At 41.3% G+C, this 19,445-nt stretch overlaps 1 long non-coding RNA gene across 2 annotated transcripts in view; it reads left to right on the top strand.

The window, feature by feature from the left end:
• The window catches only part of LOC134357734 (uncharacterized), a 71,628-nt gene that overhangs the window by 20,227 nt on the left and 31,956 nt on the right, over positions 1 to 19,445 (top strand). Inside the window, exons 2-5 of one of the 2 annotated variants that reach the window (XR_010020714.1) lie at positions 1,335 to 1,528; positions 6,854 to 6,947; positions 7,389 to 7,583; positions 7,694 to 7,808. This is a non-coding gene — a long non-coding RNA (uncharacterized LOC134357734). Of the gene's footprint in view, positions 1 to 1,334; positions 1,529 to 6,853; positions 6,948 to 7,388; positions 7,584 to 7,693; positions 8,154 to 19,445 lie in introns of those variants that run through there. The other variant, XR_010020715.1, reaches the window with a different exon arrangement.

The following is a 19,445-nucleotide window of genomic DNA, read 5'->3' as shown; positions in this document are numbered from 1 at the left end:
TGTTACTGAGAGAGGTCAGAGGAGAATGGCCAGACCAGTTCAAGCTGCCAGGAAGGTAACAGTGACTAAAATAATCACACGATATAACAGTGATCGAACAGTAGAGCACAGGAAGAAGCCCTTTGGCCCACAATGTTGTGCTGATCTGGTTAAATTATTAATCAAAACCAATTAACTAAGTAAACAAACCAGATAAGTTTGTAATCAAAGGTCATCTCTGAACGCACAACATGTTGAACTTTAAAGTGGATGGACTACAACAGCAGAAGACCATGAAAATCCACTCAGCCACCACTTAATTAGGTACACAAGGTACCTAATGTGTACAGTATATATCAGTTGTATTTCCTTGCCCATACAGTATTGACCTCTTCCTTGATTAAAATTCAGAAATAAAGATGAGAGCTCATTGCCAATATATCAGAAGTACTTGATCAATTGGCTTTTTACACTAAATTATGATTAGCCTGCAATTAACCAATTCACCCAACCACAGCAAAGGAATAATTATGTTAGTGGAGTTTTCAATTAATTATCTGGCATTAATTTGCGATCTAAGTCCACTAATTGACCACGTAAATGACAATTTAAAAAACTGATTAATAAAATTATTTCCTAAATCTCCTTGATGAAGATGACCTATTCATTTTTTAAAATTCCATGAATAAATCAAAAGGTTTGGCCAATTTCAAATATTTGCTCTTAAGTGCAAATTGATTCAGGCAATATAGACAGGATTTCTACATCCTTCATACTTTGCATGCAATGTTATACGGATGTGATCAGAATTCTTGAACATTTATTAACAGTAATGAGAAGGTAATAGCCGATTAAGAGACTTCTTTTTTCACTGATATTAGTTATACTGGCCATTCTCTGAATAGTTTCTGAATCCCATTTGTAGTTATGAAAGGGATCAGTCTTTCTTGAGTTGAAATGTGATGAATTATAACCACGAGCAATTTGATAAGGAGTTTGCCCATGCTTTGGGTATCCAACAGGATAAGTCTGTTTGCAGTTCTTTCTTCTGGTAGTGTATACACAATTCATCTTCATCTAATTATTGCAGACTATCTACAGAATTCAACAAGCTGGAGGGAATTTCTTGGCTGACTTGCAACCAATTTTAATTCTCAGCAAATCTCAAATCCAGTTGTCTCTGGAAACTTGAATAGCACTGAGATCAAAGTTGGTTTTTTATCAAAGTTTTATGTTTTTAAATGGAATTGGACTCAGCTTGAGTTTAGATTACACCATTGGTTTACTGTCTTGATGAACCTGCCATTCATGCTACACTGTGTACCTCACTCCCACACTCCACAATCTATTCTCAGATATTAGCGAACTATGCCCCAGTGAGATATAAGCTGGCTGACATCACTGGCACCTGGATTGCTAATGGAGCAACAACTTAGCCCAGAATAATGATGGAAGAAGAAAGAGCACCCATTTTAAACTCAGCTCCTACAGTGAAACATGGCACAAGTCACTTGCAAACTGAATACCTGAAACTAATTGAAGAAAACAGGTAAAGTTCAGACCCCAAGCTTGTTGAAACTAGCTAACAATTGATCAATCTGTAAGTTCCATATGCTTGATTGACCATTTGCTTCAAACACTTCATTCATTATTACTTCAGACTTTAAATACAAAAATTAACTTAGGTACAGAAAAATGTTCCTGTACTTGTACCCATTGCCTATTTACATAATTTAGCCCTTGTTCAGCAACCTAATGGCACTGTGTATAAATGTTGAGAAGCTGTGATGCAGTTGTGCAATTCACTTGAGGCCACACTTTGTGTACGGTGTTCAGTTTTGATCACACCGCAATACAAAAATTGGAAAAGGTGACTAAAAGACTTAAAAGGATTTTGCCAGGGCTCAAGAGACTGAGTTATTGGAGGAGGGTTGGACAGGCTAGGGCTGTATTCCTTAGAGCGTAGGGGATTGAGAAGTGATTGTACACATCTAATATCCCATCTGGGTAGTCTCCCACCTGATGGCATGAACATCGATTCCTCTAATCTCCAGTATTTTCCTCCCTCTCCCTTTCTCTTCTTCCATTTCCCCATTTTTACTCCCCTCTTACCTCTTCTCTTCTACTCGCTTGCCTACCACCTACCCTGGTGTCCCTCCTCCTTCCCTTTCTTCCATGGTCCACTCTCCTCTCCTATTAGATCCCCTTTTTGTTCAGCGTTTTACCTTTTCCACTTATCAACTCCCAGATTTTTCCTGATCCCTCCTCCCCCACCCATCTACCTTTCCCCTCACCTGGTTTCACCTATCACCTTCTAGCTTGTACTCTTTCACTCCCCCTGATTTCTTATTCTGGCTTCTTCCCCCTTCCTTTCTAGTCCTGATGAGGGGCCTCAACCTGAAACGTTGACTGCTTATTCATCTCCGTAGATGCTGCCTGACCGGCTGAGGTTCTCCGACATTTTGGATGTGTTAATCTAGTGATCTTATAGAGGTACAGAAAATCTTGAGGGGCATAGATAGGGTTTTTGCACTTCGTGTTTCCCCAGAATTGGAGAATCAAGAATTGGAGGGCATGGGTTTAATGGGAAATTGAGGGACAACTTTATAAAAGACAGTATGTTAAGTTTGTAGAATATATTGCCAGGGGATGTAGCTGAGGCAGGTACAATAGCAACTTTTAAAACACTGTTGGACAGGTACATGGAGAGGAAAGAATTAGAAGGCTACATGTCAAATGTGGACAAATTGTCAACTTTGATCAAATGGCTGAGCAGAATGAATTGTCTGAATGGCCTAATTCTGCTTCTATATCTTTTGGATTTATGGCCTAAATGGGACTAGTCTGAATGGAGAGCTTGATCAGCATAGATCAGCTGGGCCAAAAGACCTGTTTCTGTGCTTGCTGACTATGACTCTATAAGCCGTAGTTCGTACATGGGAAAAAGTTGCAAACATTATTGTATTGTATGATCTCCTTCCTGCTGCCCAATTGCATTTGGATTCTTTCTTCCAAATTCCTCCCATATCTTAATCTGTGTTGCCAGAAATCATTTAAAAAATTCACTGTTAATTGGAATAATATCAAGCGACACTGAAACAAAACTTCATCATGACAACTGAATGTATTCTTGGTGAAATCACTCCCATGCTCACTTTCAGTTTGTTGAGGCACATTAATTTCATGCTTTAGAACAGTTAATAAATATTTTGGAAGGAAAGAAAGTCTTGTGTTTATATACTGTTTCCTCAAATGAGCCAATGTGCTCTACAGCCATTCCATTCCTTTTTAGTGTTATTATGTGGGAAGTAGAGTAGTCTATTTTAACACAGCAAGCTCCTACGTGTGGTTTAAGTTGTGCATCTTTTTTATACCATAATCAGATGGAATTTTATTAAGGAACAAATAAAGGGAATATTTCTTTATCTGTCCATCACGCGCAGATAATGACATGGTCAAGTGCGTCAGTTGTTGTTCAGACGAAACATCAGAATATGGACAAAATGACTTTGACCATGGAATGATTGTTAGTGCCAGATGGGGTGATTTGAGTATCTCAGACACTGTTGATCTCCTGAGATTGCCATGCACAGCAGTCTTTAGAACTTATAGAGAATGATACAAGGAACAAAAATAACATCCAATGAATGGCAGTTTTGGGTGCAAAATGCCTTATTAATGAGAGAGTTCAGAGGAGAATGGGCAGATTGGCTCAAGCTGACAGGAAGGCAACAGTAGCTCAAATAACCACATGATACAACAGTGGTGTGCAGAAGAGCATGCTGAGCCTTGAAGTGGATGGGCTACAGCAGCAGAAGACCATGAATGTACACTCAGTGGCCACTTTATTACATGTAGGAGGGACCTAATAAGGTGGCAACTGAGAATATATCCTGCATTAGTGCACAAAGACAGAAAGAGACATTTATTTTGTTTGTTCACAGATAACACTAAATCTTACACAATCACACATAATATGTTTAGACCATAAGAGACCATATGACACAGGAGCAAAATTAGGCCATTTGTACCCCGAGGCGGCTCCACCATCCAATCATGGCTGAACCCTTTAGTCTCCTCCTCAGCCCAATCCCCAGCCTTCTCCCAGTAACTTTTGACACCGTGTCCAACCAAGAACCTATCAATCTCCGCCTTAAGTACACCCAACGGCCTGGCCTCCACAGCTGCCTGTGATAACAAATTCCAGAAATTTACCGCCCTCTGGCTAAAGAAATTTCTCAGCATCTCTGTTTTAAATGGATGCCGCTCTATCCTGAAGCTTTTCCCTCTTGTCCTAGACTCCCCCACCATGGGAACTGTGTACTGTGTGATGCTCATTTTGAAGCATTGTGGGAGCTTGGATCATTGTGCTAGGAGTTACTAATGTTGGGCAGTCCAGGTTACACAAGTTCTCCCAGTGCCATATTCTGTCTCACGAGCCCATAATCTTGCATCAACCATCTCACCCACTCTCTTCCCCTCTATGTTGATCCCAAATTCCCAGCTCCTCACCACAAACTCTGCACTTTCCTAACCACACTTGCCCTAGCCCTGACTCTGTAACCTGACAATTTGATCTCCTGATTTCCCAGTCCCTTCAAACCCTGCTGTGCCCTGAAGCTCATTCATCAATGAGGCCAGTTTCTCTCCTCAGCTTCTCCTAATGGCTGAGCTCTGACATCTCCTCCCAGTACTTGAAAACAGAAGATGGCTGTAACACCTCCCTTCCAACCACCCACCAGCCAAGTTTGGTACAACTCTCCACTCATTATGATGCAAGTGGATGGAGTGCTAATGTCGAAAATCGGTCGTGGTTAATCATGGTTCAGCATATCATCTATTGTATATGCTCCTGATGCGGCCTCTTCCACATTGGTGAGACCCAACATAAGTTGTGCGACTGTATTGTAGAGCACCTCCACCCCATCCGCCAGGAGCAGAATTTCCTGGCGGCCAGCTATTTTAATTACTATCCCCATTCCTGTTCCAACATGTCGGTCCATGACCTCCTCTTTGGCCATGATGAGGCCACTGTCAGATTGGAGGAAGAACAGCTCATATTCCATTTAGGTCATCTCCAAACTGATGGAATGAACGTCGATTTCTCCCTCACCCCCCCCCCCCCAATTCAGCACTCTGACGTCCTATCTCTTCTCCTCACCTGCCTATGAACTCTCTTTGGTTCACCTCCTTCTTCCCTTTCTCCCATGGCCCACTCTCCTTTCCTATCAGATTCCTTCTTCTCCAGCTTTTACCTTTCCCACCCACCTAGCTTCACATGTCACTTCCTAGCTAGTCCTCCTTCCCCTCCCCCCTCCTCTTTATTTTGACATTCTCCTCCTATCTTTCCAGCCCTGAAGAATGGTCACAGCCTGAAATGTCGACTTTCATTTCCGTAGATGCTGACTGACCTGCTAAGTCCCTCCAGCATTTTGTGTCAGTTGATCTGGATTTCCAGCATCTGCAGAAGATCTTACATTTATATTTTGGCTGATATATTTCAAACATGGTGACTAATCAGTAATCATGGTCTTTTGAGTATTTTGGTCATGTCTTTCCATTCAGAAAGAATCTATAAGCACGTGTGTATGCATGTGCTTTTATCTGTACTTTTATGGTACACACTATCCATGTTAATGCATAGCAACATGCACAACACGCTGGCGGAACTCAGCAGGTCGGGCGGCATCGGTGGAAATGAACAGTCAACGTTTCGAGCCGGAACCCTTCGTCAGGACTGAAGAGGGAAGGGGTAGAGACCCTATAAAGAAGGTGGGGGGAGGGTGGGAAGGAGAAGGCAGGTAAGTTCCAGGTGAAAAACCAGTAAGGGGAAAGGTAACGGGGTGGGGGAGTGGAAGCAGGGATGTGATAGGCAGGAAAGATGAAGAAGGAATAGGGGAAAGCACAACAGGTAGTAGAAGGAGGCAGAACCATGAGAGTGGTGATAGGCAGGTGGAGGAGGGGGCCGAGTGAAACTGGGATGGGGGAAGGGACGGGGAGGGAATTACCGGAAGTTGGAGAATTCTATGTTCATACCAAGGGGCTGGAGACTACCCAGACGGTATATGAGGTGTTGCTTCTCCAACCTGAGTTTAGCCTCATCATGGCAGTAGAGGAGGCCATGTATGGACATATCTGAATGGGAATGGGAAGCAGAGTTGAAGTGGGTGGCTACCGGGAGATCCTGTCTGTTGTGGCGGACGGAGTGGAGGTGCTCGATGAAGCGGTCCCCCAATCTGCTTCGGGTCTCACCGATGTAGAGGAGGCCGCACCGGGAGCACCGGATGTAATAGATGACCCCAACAGACTCACAAGTGAAGTGTTGCCTCACCTGGAAGGACTGTTTGGGGCCCTGAATGGTGGCAAGAGAGGTGTAGGGACAGGTGTAACACTACACTTACAGGGATAAGTGCCGGGTGGGAGATCCATGGGGAGGGACATGTGGACCAGGGAGTCGTGGAGGGGCCGATCCCTGCGGAAAGAGGAGAGGGGTGGAGAGGGAAAGATGTGCTTAGTGGTGGGGTCCTGTTGAAGGTGGCGGAAGTTGCGGAGGATAATTTGCTGGTTTACTGGTTTTTCACCTTGCACCTACCAGCCTTCTCCTTCCCACCCCCCCACCTTCTTTATAGGGACCCTGACCCCTCCCTCTTCAGTCCTGACGAAGGGTCTCGGCCTGAAACTTTGATCGTTTCCACCTGCTGAGTTCCTCCAGTGTGTTGTGCTTGTTGCTTTGACTCCAGCATCTGCAGAGTATTTTATGTTAATGCATAGGATTTCTGTGCATACATTTGCATGTCCCTGCAAGAATTTTCATATTTGTGTATACACTGAAACCGGTGCAAGATTAAATTAGTAATTTCTCTATATTTTAAAGTGGACATTAGATACGTGAAGTTAAAGAACTTGTTCAGAAAATAGATGTGTATCCTGGCCTGCCTCCAATCTAAACTCAAGATGAAATCTACCTGGTATGTTGGTTTTCTTTTGTCTTAAGTTGCACTTAAAAGATTAAAATCAATGACATTAGAAAATGTATTTGAAGGCTTTCTGACTCTTCAGATTTCTCGTTCTAATCCTAATTTTCCCACTGGAAATTGGAACTAAGCTTTTGCACAGTGGGTGATTTTGATTCCATTAAGAAGCATTCTGTGAATATAGAGTTATGTGAATGTAGCAGATATTAATTCAAACACGAACCAGGCTACAGATCTTATTGTAAATGTAAATAAGTTCAGGAAGCTTGCAATTAGCCTTCAGTTATTTTTTTGTAAATTGCAAGCAGTAAATTGAAGTTAGAAGCACAGGCTGCTCTACACACTAAGAGAACCAAAAATTCAGGCAATAGGTTTTTGTTTATTTGGCTTGTATCAAACCAGGTACATGACTAAATTATTTACACCATTGAGCAGATCTACATGAAAAGCTGACAAACTTTCTTCTCGCTGCTGCCATCAAGAAGGAGGTACAGAAGCCTTACAATTCACACCACCAGGCTCAGGATCAGTTATTACCCTGCAACCTTCAGGCTCTTGATGCAAAGGGGATGTCACTGGATTTCATTTGCCCCATCATTGAAGTGTTCCCACAACCTATGGACTCACTTTGTAAGGACTCTTCATCTTATGTTCTTGGTATTTACTGCTTAATTATTATTATTATTGTTAATATTCTGTCTTTTGTTTTGTATTTTCACAGTTTGTTGTTTTTTGCACAGGTTTGAACTCCCAAGTTGGTGTGGTCTTTCATTGATTCTGTTTTGATCAGTCTATGGATTTATTGAGTATGCCCACAAGACAATAAATCTCAGGGTCACATATGGTGACATATATGTAAGTACTTTGATAATAAGTTTGCTTTGAACTTTGAACATTGATTTCTCTACCAAGAAACAGTTTGGATCAACTTTCTGCAGTAAAACAATTTTGTAAAAAATCTGCCCTCTTTTAGGAGAGAGAAAAATAAATCCTAACAAATGAAGATGGGAAGGAAAGATGAAGCGGAATGGGGGCGATTATGCAATGTGAACAAGTCTGTGCTCTGAGTTAAAACATTAGTTCGTATTGGGATTTAAAAGGCTCACATTTAATAAAGCTCATCTATCTACAGGCTCACCACAGGAGATCCACTAGTATCTTGAATTCTAGTGGAATCTAGGACTTTTGCAGATTTCACTAGAAAGCCACATGTGCATTTCATTATTAATGCAACACTCTCCAAAACCCACTCCTATTTCCTCTCCTAGTAATTGCAAAGGCAAACTGGCAGTAAATAACACAAATGGTCCCAGTTTCCTTCAACAAATTACCTCTCTTGTTTTGTGATTAAGCTACTATGAATTTAACTGAACAATGCACTATGACCAGTTTTAATGACCTTGCTAGTGGGGTGAGAAGTGATGATACTAGTTTGACCACGAACAACTATTTCAGTGCAAGTTAACTCAAAATTCCACAGATTTAGAAAATACCTCCTTCTCTCAAGCTATTGTCTTAACTCTTGTATGCTGAACATTGAAATTCCATATAAATCTCTACAATTTGGACTGATTTTCTGAATGTAACTGAAAAAATGCACAAAAAGTCTCCCTTAGTATTTGTAACATATACTTAGCAGTGTATTGAGTAATACATTTGAAAATGATTTTAATCAAAAAATATACCTTAATCAGCCTTGTCCAATAATTCCCGCAACCTGATTGTAAATTACTTAAAATTACAATATAAAACTACACACAGCCAATTACTTAGCAAAGAAAATTAGCAGCCGCGTTCTTAGTAAGTTAAAGACATAAAGCGATTTAAAAGATTTAAACTATGCTTAAGATAATCAACTTTTTTTTTGAAGGTCTGCACAATTAGATGGAACTCCACTGATTCTTCCAAGGAAACTGGCCAGGTCCAAGCATATTGTTTTATAAGAGCATACACACCCCTTTTTGGCCTGTATTTAAGCCTCAGTTTTGAGCTTGAAATCATTTTGAGCTGATGTAATTGATTTCCAAAAGAATGCATGGCAAGAATGTAATTTGGCAGAAACTCCTGCAGACAGTCTCATTGACAATGCTAATTCCTCATTGTTGATTTGGATGTATCATCTACTGATATGCAAGGCATTCTTTTTTCCAAACTGAATCCAGTAACAGTAAACTGAGCCTCTACAACATCATTTGAAGTTATGATATAAAGAGGGATTAAGAAGGGTAGGGCACTAGACTATCAGTTCTGCGGAAGTGGGATACCTTCATTTGTTGCCACCTAGCCTGCTCATATTTGCTTGTTGTTATGGTTGGGTTTACCAGAGCGAAAAAAAAACAATTTGTTTAAGTTTGCCAGTTGTGTAAAATGAAGAAGTAGCAAGCCACGCTGATTTCTCCTTTTTGGAGACAATATTTGATATTCTAGTTTAAATTATTCATCCACTAATATTCTCCATAACTCTCAAGAAACATTAACTCTGTTCATAGTCTTTTTTAAGAGGTGTTAAAATACTTTATCCAAAGAGCCAGATATACATTTTCATTGCTTCAAACAGGTAAGCTTCCCGGACCATTTCATGACAAATTACCATGGAGGTAAGAAGCAAGTGAAGCATGACCAACAATATGAATTAAGGAGAGCCTAAAAGGGGGAGATTGAAATGGTGAGGTAAAAAGATCCTGGGCATGTAGCAGTGATAACTATGGTTGAATGCACTGCAGGTGTACAGGACAATGGAGGGGTTCATCAGCTGTTAGGTAACTCGCTAAGGCAGGGTTTTTTTGTCAATTCTAATTAGGGTTGAACTGATTATGGATTTGGCCATTTTCAGGGGTATTTAAGGGTTAACGATATGTCTGTATCATGTCATATAGGCCAGACTGGATAGGTCTGATTAACCTCCTTTCCTCATCTTGAATCAGATGGTTCAGTGCAACTCTGATCATTTCTGTGTCACTTGATACTAACTTCTTTTGCCACAGGTTTTTCAGCTACGTGAATTTACATTCCCCAGTTGCCATTGAAGGAATGGAACTCCAGATCAATAGCCCAAGCCTATGGATACCAATCCAATAACTACCCTATAAAAATATGGGAAGGGAAAGGGAGATGGTCGAGAAGGGATTTATCTGCATGGCCTTAAGAAATCTGGAAACGAAGATGGTTGCAGAAGTGGTGGGTGAGGAGCTATTGTGTGTTGTAGAAAACTAAACAGAGATTTAGGGTGAACTGAGATGTTTTTTTAAGGGTGGAGTCTGGGAAACAAGTTCAAATTTCTCCATAGTTTCAACATTCCCTGATTTTGTCATCTCTTGAAGTTCCACAGCCCTTTGGGTACTCTGCCTTTCATTAATTTTGGCCATGTGCATTCCCACAGTGCCTTCACCTCTTCATTTGTGTGAGTGTCTTTACTTTAGTGCCTAATCTCCCCAATTTCTTCCCTAATCTTTGCCCTTCCAACTCTTCCTCTAAGGAGCTTCCTAAACGGAATTAGTTTAGCATAGTATAGTACTTGATGGTTGGCATAAACATGGTGGGCCCTGTTTCTGTGCTGCCTGATTCAACGACTTTAGAAAATGATCACTTCAACCATCTTTTTTGGTTAATGTATCTTTCTATTTGACTACATGAGCATGAAGTGCCTTAGGATGTGCTACTGTGTCGAAATATGAGTTTTCATTTCTTGGACACCACCTTCCTACTCACAACTCTGTTCCCCGCCTCCCCTCCATCACTCTTTGACAAAATAACTCTCCATGTCTCGCAATGTACTGCACTCACACTTCAATGAGATTCCATGAACTGTTATTCAAACTTTGCACTGGCGTCAGGAGCACAGTAGAATCAAACCAAGGATAAAGGCCATGTGAGGCTTTTCCGATGATATAAGCTGTATCATTACTTTCATCTTGCTTGCTGAATCTTCATTTGTCCCAACCTTTTAACCTTCTCCAAGATCAATCTCATGCATTCCTCCCTCATAGCCCTCCATTTTCATTCATCCATGTGCCTATCTATGATTCTCTTAAATGTCTCGAATGTATCTGCCTCTAACACAGCACCCAGCAACACATTCCACGTACACAACACATTCTGTGTAAAACCTCTGACTTCTCCCTATATTTTCCTCCAATAACCTGAAAAGTTTATCCCCTTTATTGGGTGGGTTGGGTGGGGGGAAGAAATGATCAAAAGTTAGAAAAATTGATATTCATGCCATTGGGTATCAGGCTACCCAGATGGAATATGAGTTGTTGCTCCTCCAACCTGAGAATTGTCTCATTGTGGCAGTAGAGGAAGCCTTGGACTGACATGTCAGAATGGGAAGTAGAATTAAAATAGGTGACCATTGGGAATTGCCACCTGTTGCAAACAGAGCAAATCTGCACAAAGAATCTTTCCCCCTCCCCTTCTCTCTTATGCCTCCCCATTCTGTCTCTGTCATGGTCCCGATCGTTTATTCCAGGAGTGGACAACCTTTTACATTCCATGCGTCAATTTTTTCACGAACGAGTTCAGATGCGATTTTTCACACCGAGTTCTATGTTAACATATTTTTACAAGAATTGAATGGGGATACAAGAGTTGTATGGTGCATCTGAAGTCATGAGTGAAAAATTGACGCCTCGAATGTAAAAGGTCGGATACCCCTGGTTTATTCCCTATCTTGCTCCTAATTTCCATTGATTGTGCCACGGTTCTGACAGTTTATTTCCCAATTACTTCTAATTCACTTTGATGACAGCACACCTGGTTTCCATCAAGAACTGCCGTATAAGAACCCCGGCATCACAACCACTAGTCGCCAGTTCGTTGGTCTTTCTTCCTGTGAGATAACTACGTTTCCCAATTGCTTAGAACCGTTTGTTCTAAGTTTAGCTCCAGTTTCAAGGTTTACCTATGAGACTCCATCTCTCTGAGTCAAAGCTCCATATCAGGCCTCCGTGTCAAGATCCCTCCTGTTTGCTGTTCTTGAGCATCCAAACTGTATCTCTGTGCCTGTGTCCTGCACTTGGGTTTGCTTCCTTCGCTCATTGTAACAATCTCTGCTCTTACCCCTTCTCTTCCCCTCACCTGCTTATTACCTCCCTCTGGTGCCCTTCTTCCTTCCCTTTCTCCAATAGTCCATACTCCTCTCCTGTCAGATTCCTTCTTCTCCAGTCCTTTCTATCTATCATTTTTCTACCTATCACCTGCCAGATTTGCACTTCATTCTGCCTCCCCCACCCGCTTACTTTCCTCTTCACCTGGTTTCACCTAGCAACTGCCAGCTTGTACTCCTTCCCCTCCTCCATCTTCTTGCCCCTTCCTTTCCAATCCTGATGAAAGATCTCAGCCCAAACCATCAGCTGTTTATTCCTCTCCATAGATACAGCCTGAACTGCTGTGTTTGTCCCTAATGTTTCTGCCCCTACTTTCACCCCTGGAACCCACCTGTGACATCCCACCCATATTTTCCTGCAATCACCTTGAAATTATGCCCTCGCATTTTAGCCATTTCCACCCTGAGAAAAAGGCACTGACTGTCCAAAGTGATTTTGTCTATAATTTTGCAGTATAATATGTGGGTAAGATGTATTTACTTCAGTTACACCAGCTAAGAAACTTTGTCCTCCCAATAAGAAAATACATGTTTGCAGTGAAATATAATGCTAGATTTTGCTGCCCTGAGTCCCTGTTCGCCTGCTCTCATCCAGAATTGATGCAGTAGCATTATCACTGGTCTTCCTTAACTCCTGGTTAATCAATCCCTCAATTTAAAAACCCTCATTCTTGCTTTCAGCTCCCTTCTTGGCTACACACCCTCTTATCTCCCTAATCTCCTCCAGGCCTACAAACTTCTGAGCTCTTTCTAGTTTTCTGGTTCTGGCCTGCAGAATACCTTCAGTTGTAATGACTCCACTATTTATCATGATTAAATGGATGTCACCTTCAGGTGAAAGGTTAAGAACTAATATCCAAAAGTTGCTGTCAAGTTGGTGGTTGCCCAGTATCTCAGAATCTGACTCACCACTAAAATGAAAACAGGTCCATAGTACTTGTGATAGATATCAATTAAACTGAGCTGAATTAAATGTAACAACAGCTTTTTATATTTAAATAATGCATTTAATATAATAGTGGCATCATGGTGTTTCAATGGTCTAACACTCAGCCACATAAGGAGATACTGGAGAGGGTATGGAAAATCCATGACCATTAAGATAACTTTTTATAGAATATCTTAAAGGATGAGAGATCTAGGGGTCAAGATAGAGAAAAAGAGAGAGTGAGAGATTTAAAAGAGAATTTCGGAGGTCAGTCATAGACAGCTGACAAATTGACATTGAAGTGATTCTGCCTTTCTCTTGCTCAATAAATTGTTTGCATAGTTCAAGGAACAACACATGAATAGGCAGAGAATGGAGAGATATGGACCATGAGCAGGCACAAGGCATTATTGTCATTAGGCACCATTAGATTGATTAGATTGGGACAACTTTGTGGCTTGTTGTTGTGGTGTACTGTTCTATGTTCACTGGTGCTAGGTTCAGAACTTTATAGACATGGGAAACAGTACAGTGTGACTCAATCATCCCTCCCCAGATACATGGTGTCAGCTCCACATGTTATAGATTATACTAGAGCTTCTGCTCATTTACAACCTTTCTGGAATTCAGGGAGAATACACACTTAGTCCCATACTACATTCGAGGTCCAATGGCAACTTATTGGAAATGATGGTTGTGGTTATGAGCATGGTAATTGGGGAACATTGCATGTCCAACTAGTAGTGGAAGCAGACAACAGAAAAAAGATGATAATTGCCAACAGAGTGGGGCAAAAATGTCCAAAATAAGGGATAAACTTGTAAATAAATAGGACCTTCACTGACCTTGCTACATCTCCAACTCTATTGCAGTCAAATAAGTACTTCCTGACATTTCAGTGTTACTCTTCATTGAAGCAACCCCTTCACCCACCAAGTCTCCACCGGCAATCAAACATTCACATCTACTAATCTCATTATTGTTCTTCTCCCAACACTCCCATTAACTGCCATTCCCCCCACCCCCCCAATTCCACCACTCACCTACATATCTGTAATCTGCTGGGTTGATCAGACCCAAAGCAATTCGAGTGTCCAGGAGATGTAGTATAAGCATACAAGCACAACAAAGCAACTTAAACCTAATTTATTACTGTATCATAAAACAGAAAGCATAAATAAACCACACAAAATACTATGTAGTAAGTTACAACGATTTCCACAAAGACTTCAGAGCTCACAATTCATAGTCTCCACTTAATTGTTGCTGATGTCAGGGGAACTCCAAATTCTGACTCATGAAATATTCCTGGATCCACCCTAAACACCGATGATCACAATTCCTCAGTCGAGGTGAAGTTACAAGAACTGAGCAAAAGGTGCCTCAGTAAATAGAGGTTCAATCCACAAGCATAGCAGGTCACACAGAGACAGACAAACTGTTTGGTCTTTTGTTTTCATGCCACTAATTCAGCGCAGTTTCTTTAGGAGTTCTACAAGCATTGAGAGACATGCAGAAACAGATAAACTCTGTTCTCATGTCACTGGTGACTTGAGGCCAAGAAAGAATTCAGCTGCTATTAGCAAACATTTAACCTATGGTGTTTAACTTGTACAGACACCTTACATGTTGCGAGCTCACAAAGAGTTGAAGTGTCATTTGGTATTGTTTAAACTTTCATCCAACATTTTTACAAAATTTAGTTCATCACAACACAACATCACACACAATTAATGGTGGCCACTTGACCTGTCAGCCCATACAATTTTGAATGGGAAGAAACAGAGGTCACATGTGAAATTCACGAGGTCACAGGTAGAACACGCAAACTCCACAGAGACAGGATTGAACCCAGGATTTCTACTAGCTGTGCCTGTGATGATACTGGGTTTGCTGACCATGAAGTTTGAAACTCAAGTGAAAACTTTAAACCCTATCCAATATAAATGGCCATGAGTACTCTCACTAAAGGGAGATTACAGTGGATTACAGTTAATTGGGCCATCAGTAAAGGGGACAGCTCTTAAAGAACAAAAACTAATCGAGAAAATAGCACAGATTCCCTTTGTTTAGTTGGGAAACTATGCCACTTAATTGGGGCAGGAGATTGTTGCCGAAGAGCTTCTAACTAGCGTCAGATGGTGCACTTGTGTGGGCATTAGACTGTTCTTAAAGTGAGCAGTTTCAAGCCTTCAGTCTTGGAGATGCTAGAAACAGCTGGGAGCAAAAATGTAATGATTTCACAACTTCATCAAATTAGGAAATATGAAGAATTTGAAGGTATTGACAATCATCTTGAATGTTACAATGAAAATGAAGACTTGGAGGATACAATCGTTGATAGCATTGTATGAAGGCAGGCCATTATCTACGCTAGGTGTCTGCACTGATTTTGATCATTTATAGTCAGTTAAAAGAATGCAGCAGTGTACAGATACAACAGATGAACTATAGGAACTAACAGAGTTTTATAGCACTGCAGTAGTATTGAAAGTGTTTCCATGAAATTTTGCCTAATTGGCGCAGTTGCTTATTTGAGTCAAAGTATACTGGTCCCAATGTGTCCCAATTAACTGGAATCCGCTATATACTGATACGACAAGGTAGTGGTCACTTCCTGTGTCTGCTCCTCTCTTCACCTTTACATCCTGCAAGGATTCTCTCCATACACCATTGATCATTCCTTTGGGTGAACACCGTGTCAGCTTGTGGATTTCAGGGTGTGGAAAGAGGGTCCATCCTATGACCAGATTGTTCATGGCATAGAATTCCACCAGTCGTTCACCGTTGTTATTCATTGTTCCACCCATGTGTGTCCATGACCCTAGTGAAGTGTCAGCTGTTATTTCCCACTTTGGCGTTTAGATCTCCCATGATGACAATTATGTCATGCCATGTTGTTATCTCTCCCTCTGATTGCAACTGTTTGTAGGAAACGTTCTTTTCTTCAATGTCACTTTTGTTAGTTAGAGCATAGCACTGGGTCATAGTCAAATTTACTTTCTTCGCTTTCATTCCAACTCTCACCAGTCTACTGTCCATCTCCAGCAAGCACTTTTCAATGCCTTTCTTCAAAATGACAGCTACACCATCATGATATTGACCATCTTTCCTTCCTGAGTATAAAATTGTTTCACCAGTTGCTGCCTTAAGTCTGCCAGACCCTGTCCATCTGCTTTCACTGACACCCAGTATACGTAGGTTGTAATGACACATTTCTGCATTTATTTGTGCTAGCTTGCCAGTGTATATGGTTTTCACATTCCAAAAAAAACAATTTTGGTCTTGATCTTGGCAGTGTTCAGGGCTTCCTTCATCGTGCCAGTAGTTTCCTCTGTTTACACCACTGTCAGTCATGCAAATCCCAGGTGGAGTCTCAGGAATACTATCATTTTGGTATTGAAAAGCTCAAGGACACTTGTATGAAATCAGCCTTCACCATTCAGCTTAAGAACAGATTCCAGACCTTGCAAGACCTTGATGAGGATGTATCAGTAGACAGGATCGATGCAATGTGGAAACAGATTGTCTCAATCTTAGAGAGCAATGAGGCTTGTTTAGGTCAGGGGTCCCCAACCTTTTTTGCATCGCAGACCGGTTTAATATTGACAATAATCTTGCAGACCGGCTGACCGGGGTGTGGGGGCGGTGGATGTTCAAGTTCAACAGTGCGTGTCAGGGAATGAGGAAAGGTGCAGCTGACTCATATCGTTCCATATCCCCAAATCATAACGTTTCCTTGCGGCCCGGTGGTTGGGGACCACTGGTCTAGGTTATAGTGCTGGTTAAAAGAAAAAAGAATGGATGCAGAAGGAAACATGGACAGCCTTAAAAGAAAAAAAACAGAAAATTAGAAAAATTAAAGAGAAACTTTAACTAGCATATACTGAAGTTGACGAGAAAGTGAAGAGAGTTGTAAGAAAGGATAAGAGGGTCTACGTGGAAGACCTTGCAGAGGAGGCTGAAGCTGCAGCCAATCAAGGTGATCGGGGAAATATATACAAGATTTCAAAATTGGTAAACAGAAAGATCCAGGCCAGATCCCGTGGTCCTGCGAGAGATAAGAACAGTCTGCTTTTGATAACTGAGAAAGAGCAAGATGCATGATCACATAGTATTTCAGAGAATTACTGAATAGACCACTACCAAATGAAGAACCTGACATACAAGAGACAAGAGTGGACCTCAACATCGACACAGACACACCCAAGAAAGAAGAGATTGTTGCTGCAATTAAATCATTCAAGAACAGCAAAGCTCCAGGACTTGACAATTTGAATGCCATCCTGCAACCACTGCTTGCTATTATCTGGGGATGGGGACAACTACCCAAGGACTGGACAAAGGGAGTCATTGCAAGGATCCCCAAGAAAGGAGCACTAGATGATTACGACAATTGGTGTGACATTTGTCAGTGCCCAGCAAGATTCACGCCAAAGTCATTGTTCAACCGATTACAGATGCTGTCAATATGTGTTTGAGGGAAGAGCAAGCTGGCTTCAGGAGACACAGAGGTTGGATCAAACAGATATTCACGCTGCATAACATTACAGAACAGTGCACAGAGTGGCAGAGACAGCTGTACGTGAATTCTGTGGAATTTGAAAAGGCTTTTGATAGTATCCACAGGGAGAGTCTCTGGCAAATCCTCAGATCATAGGAATTCCTTTTAAAATTATCCAGTTTATCTAGAGTTTCTATGTTTACTTCACCTGCACAACTGGGGACTGCACTTTGAACTTTAAAGTCAAGATAGGAGTCAAGCGAGGCTGTGTGATATTGGTGACATTATTTAACCTGGTGATTGACTGGGTTATGAGGCAAACAACAAAACACAAACAGAGAGGCATTAGGTGGACTCTATTCTCTACTTTAGAAGACAATGACTTTGTGGATGGCCTCGCATTACTATCACATATATGCCAGCACATGTAAAAGAAAGCTCAGTGCCTGTGTCCCTTTGGTGGACAAGTTGAACTTAAAGTCAGGCAGAGAAAGACTGAGACCATGACCCTCAATGTAGAGTCTCCTCTTCCCATCAAGGCATTTGGTGTTGACTTACCCAGCACCGACAGATTCACCTATCTGGGTAGCATCATTCGGCAAGATGGTGGGACCAAGGATGACACCCAGTGCAGACTCAGCAAAGCTAGAAATGTCTTCAGATCAATGAGCAACATATGGGGATCAACCAAGTACAGCCTCCACACCAAGGTGAAGCTGTACCAGAGATGTGTTCTGTCCACACTCAGACATGAGTCAGAATGCTGCGCATGACAGAGAACGACCCTGCCAAGCTGTCTTCATTTGACACCGTGAGCATCTGTAAGATCTTCCATATTTTCTGGCCAGGAAAGATCTCCAACCAGACCCCACTCCTTGTGTGTCACCAAGAGGACTATCATCCTAGCTATCATGGCTACAATTATCATCAGGAAACATTGGAGATGGATTGGGCATGTGATGAGAAGAGAGGCCAACTCCATTATCAAGACACCACTTCATTGGACTCCTGAATGATAGAGGAAATGGCGGAGACCAAAGACAACTTGGCACAATACCACAGAGGTGGAAATGATGAGCCTGAAACACACAGGGGCACAATGGAGAATATGGCAAAGGACAGACAGAGATGGAGGACCTTCATTGCTGCCCTAAATGCCAGCAGCATATCTACAATATGCTGCAACTACCTAATCATCAAAAGCTAGTTTACTTCCCTATTTATTCTCTGTGGTGCATTTCGCTGCCAATGTGCACTGATCAAGTGGTGGGTTCCCTCCTCCTACCAAGGAGAAGACACTTTCAGCTAATAAAATAATTTAAAATATAGCTCATTTATTTTCAGTGATACATATTTAACTTGAAACAACAGTCTTAGAAATGCATTTAAAACTCTCAGAGAATTTCTACCTTAAATATTTCCAAATTCTCATGGAGAACCTCTATCTATAACATTTTCAAATCATAAGCCATTTCTAAAACACAAAGCATGATGGAATACTTAAGCTCAATAGACATACCAACTAGTTGCAGACAAATGAATTGTCCATACAGAAACTGAAACTGGAGGAATGGATTCTAGTTCACCCCATGTTTCTTCCATGTTACTTGATATTCCTTACCCCATTCCTAATAAGCCTGAACTGCTCTCTATATATATACCATTTTCCACCCACTTGGATGATTTCAAGTGCATATGCCATTTCTTCAGAAATCCTTTTAACAAAGAAAGTGCATTTTTTGAAGATGTAGATCTTAGCTAGCTTCTATTAATGCTGTAAAAGCTAGCATACATAAAACTTTCAACTGTAAATACATCAGTTACTGATCTGATAAATGATATTATCCATCTGTTCTTGAGGTTTCCTTGAACTAAGTAATTTAAGAGTCAGCATGTCTATTTGAAACAGTCTAAATTAAACAGCCCATAATCTTCTACTCTACTCTTGAGCAATAA

This window comes from Mobula hypostoma, chromosome 17 (assembly GCF_963921235.1).
Source record: "Mobula hypostoma chromosome 17, sMobHyp1.1, whole genome shotgun sequence".
Taxonomy (NCBI): Eukaryota; Metazoa; Chordata; class Chondrichthyes; order Myliobatiformes; family Myliobatidae; genus Mobula; species Mobula hypostoma.
This window is presented reverse-complemented; position numbering and strand designations above follow the sequence as displayed.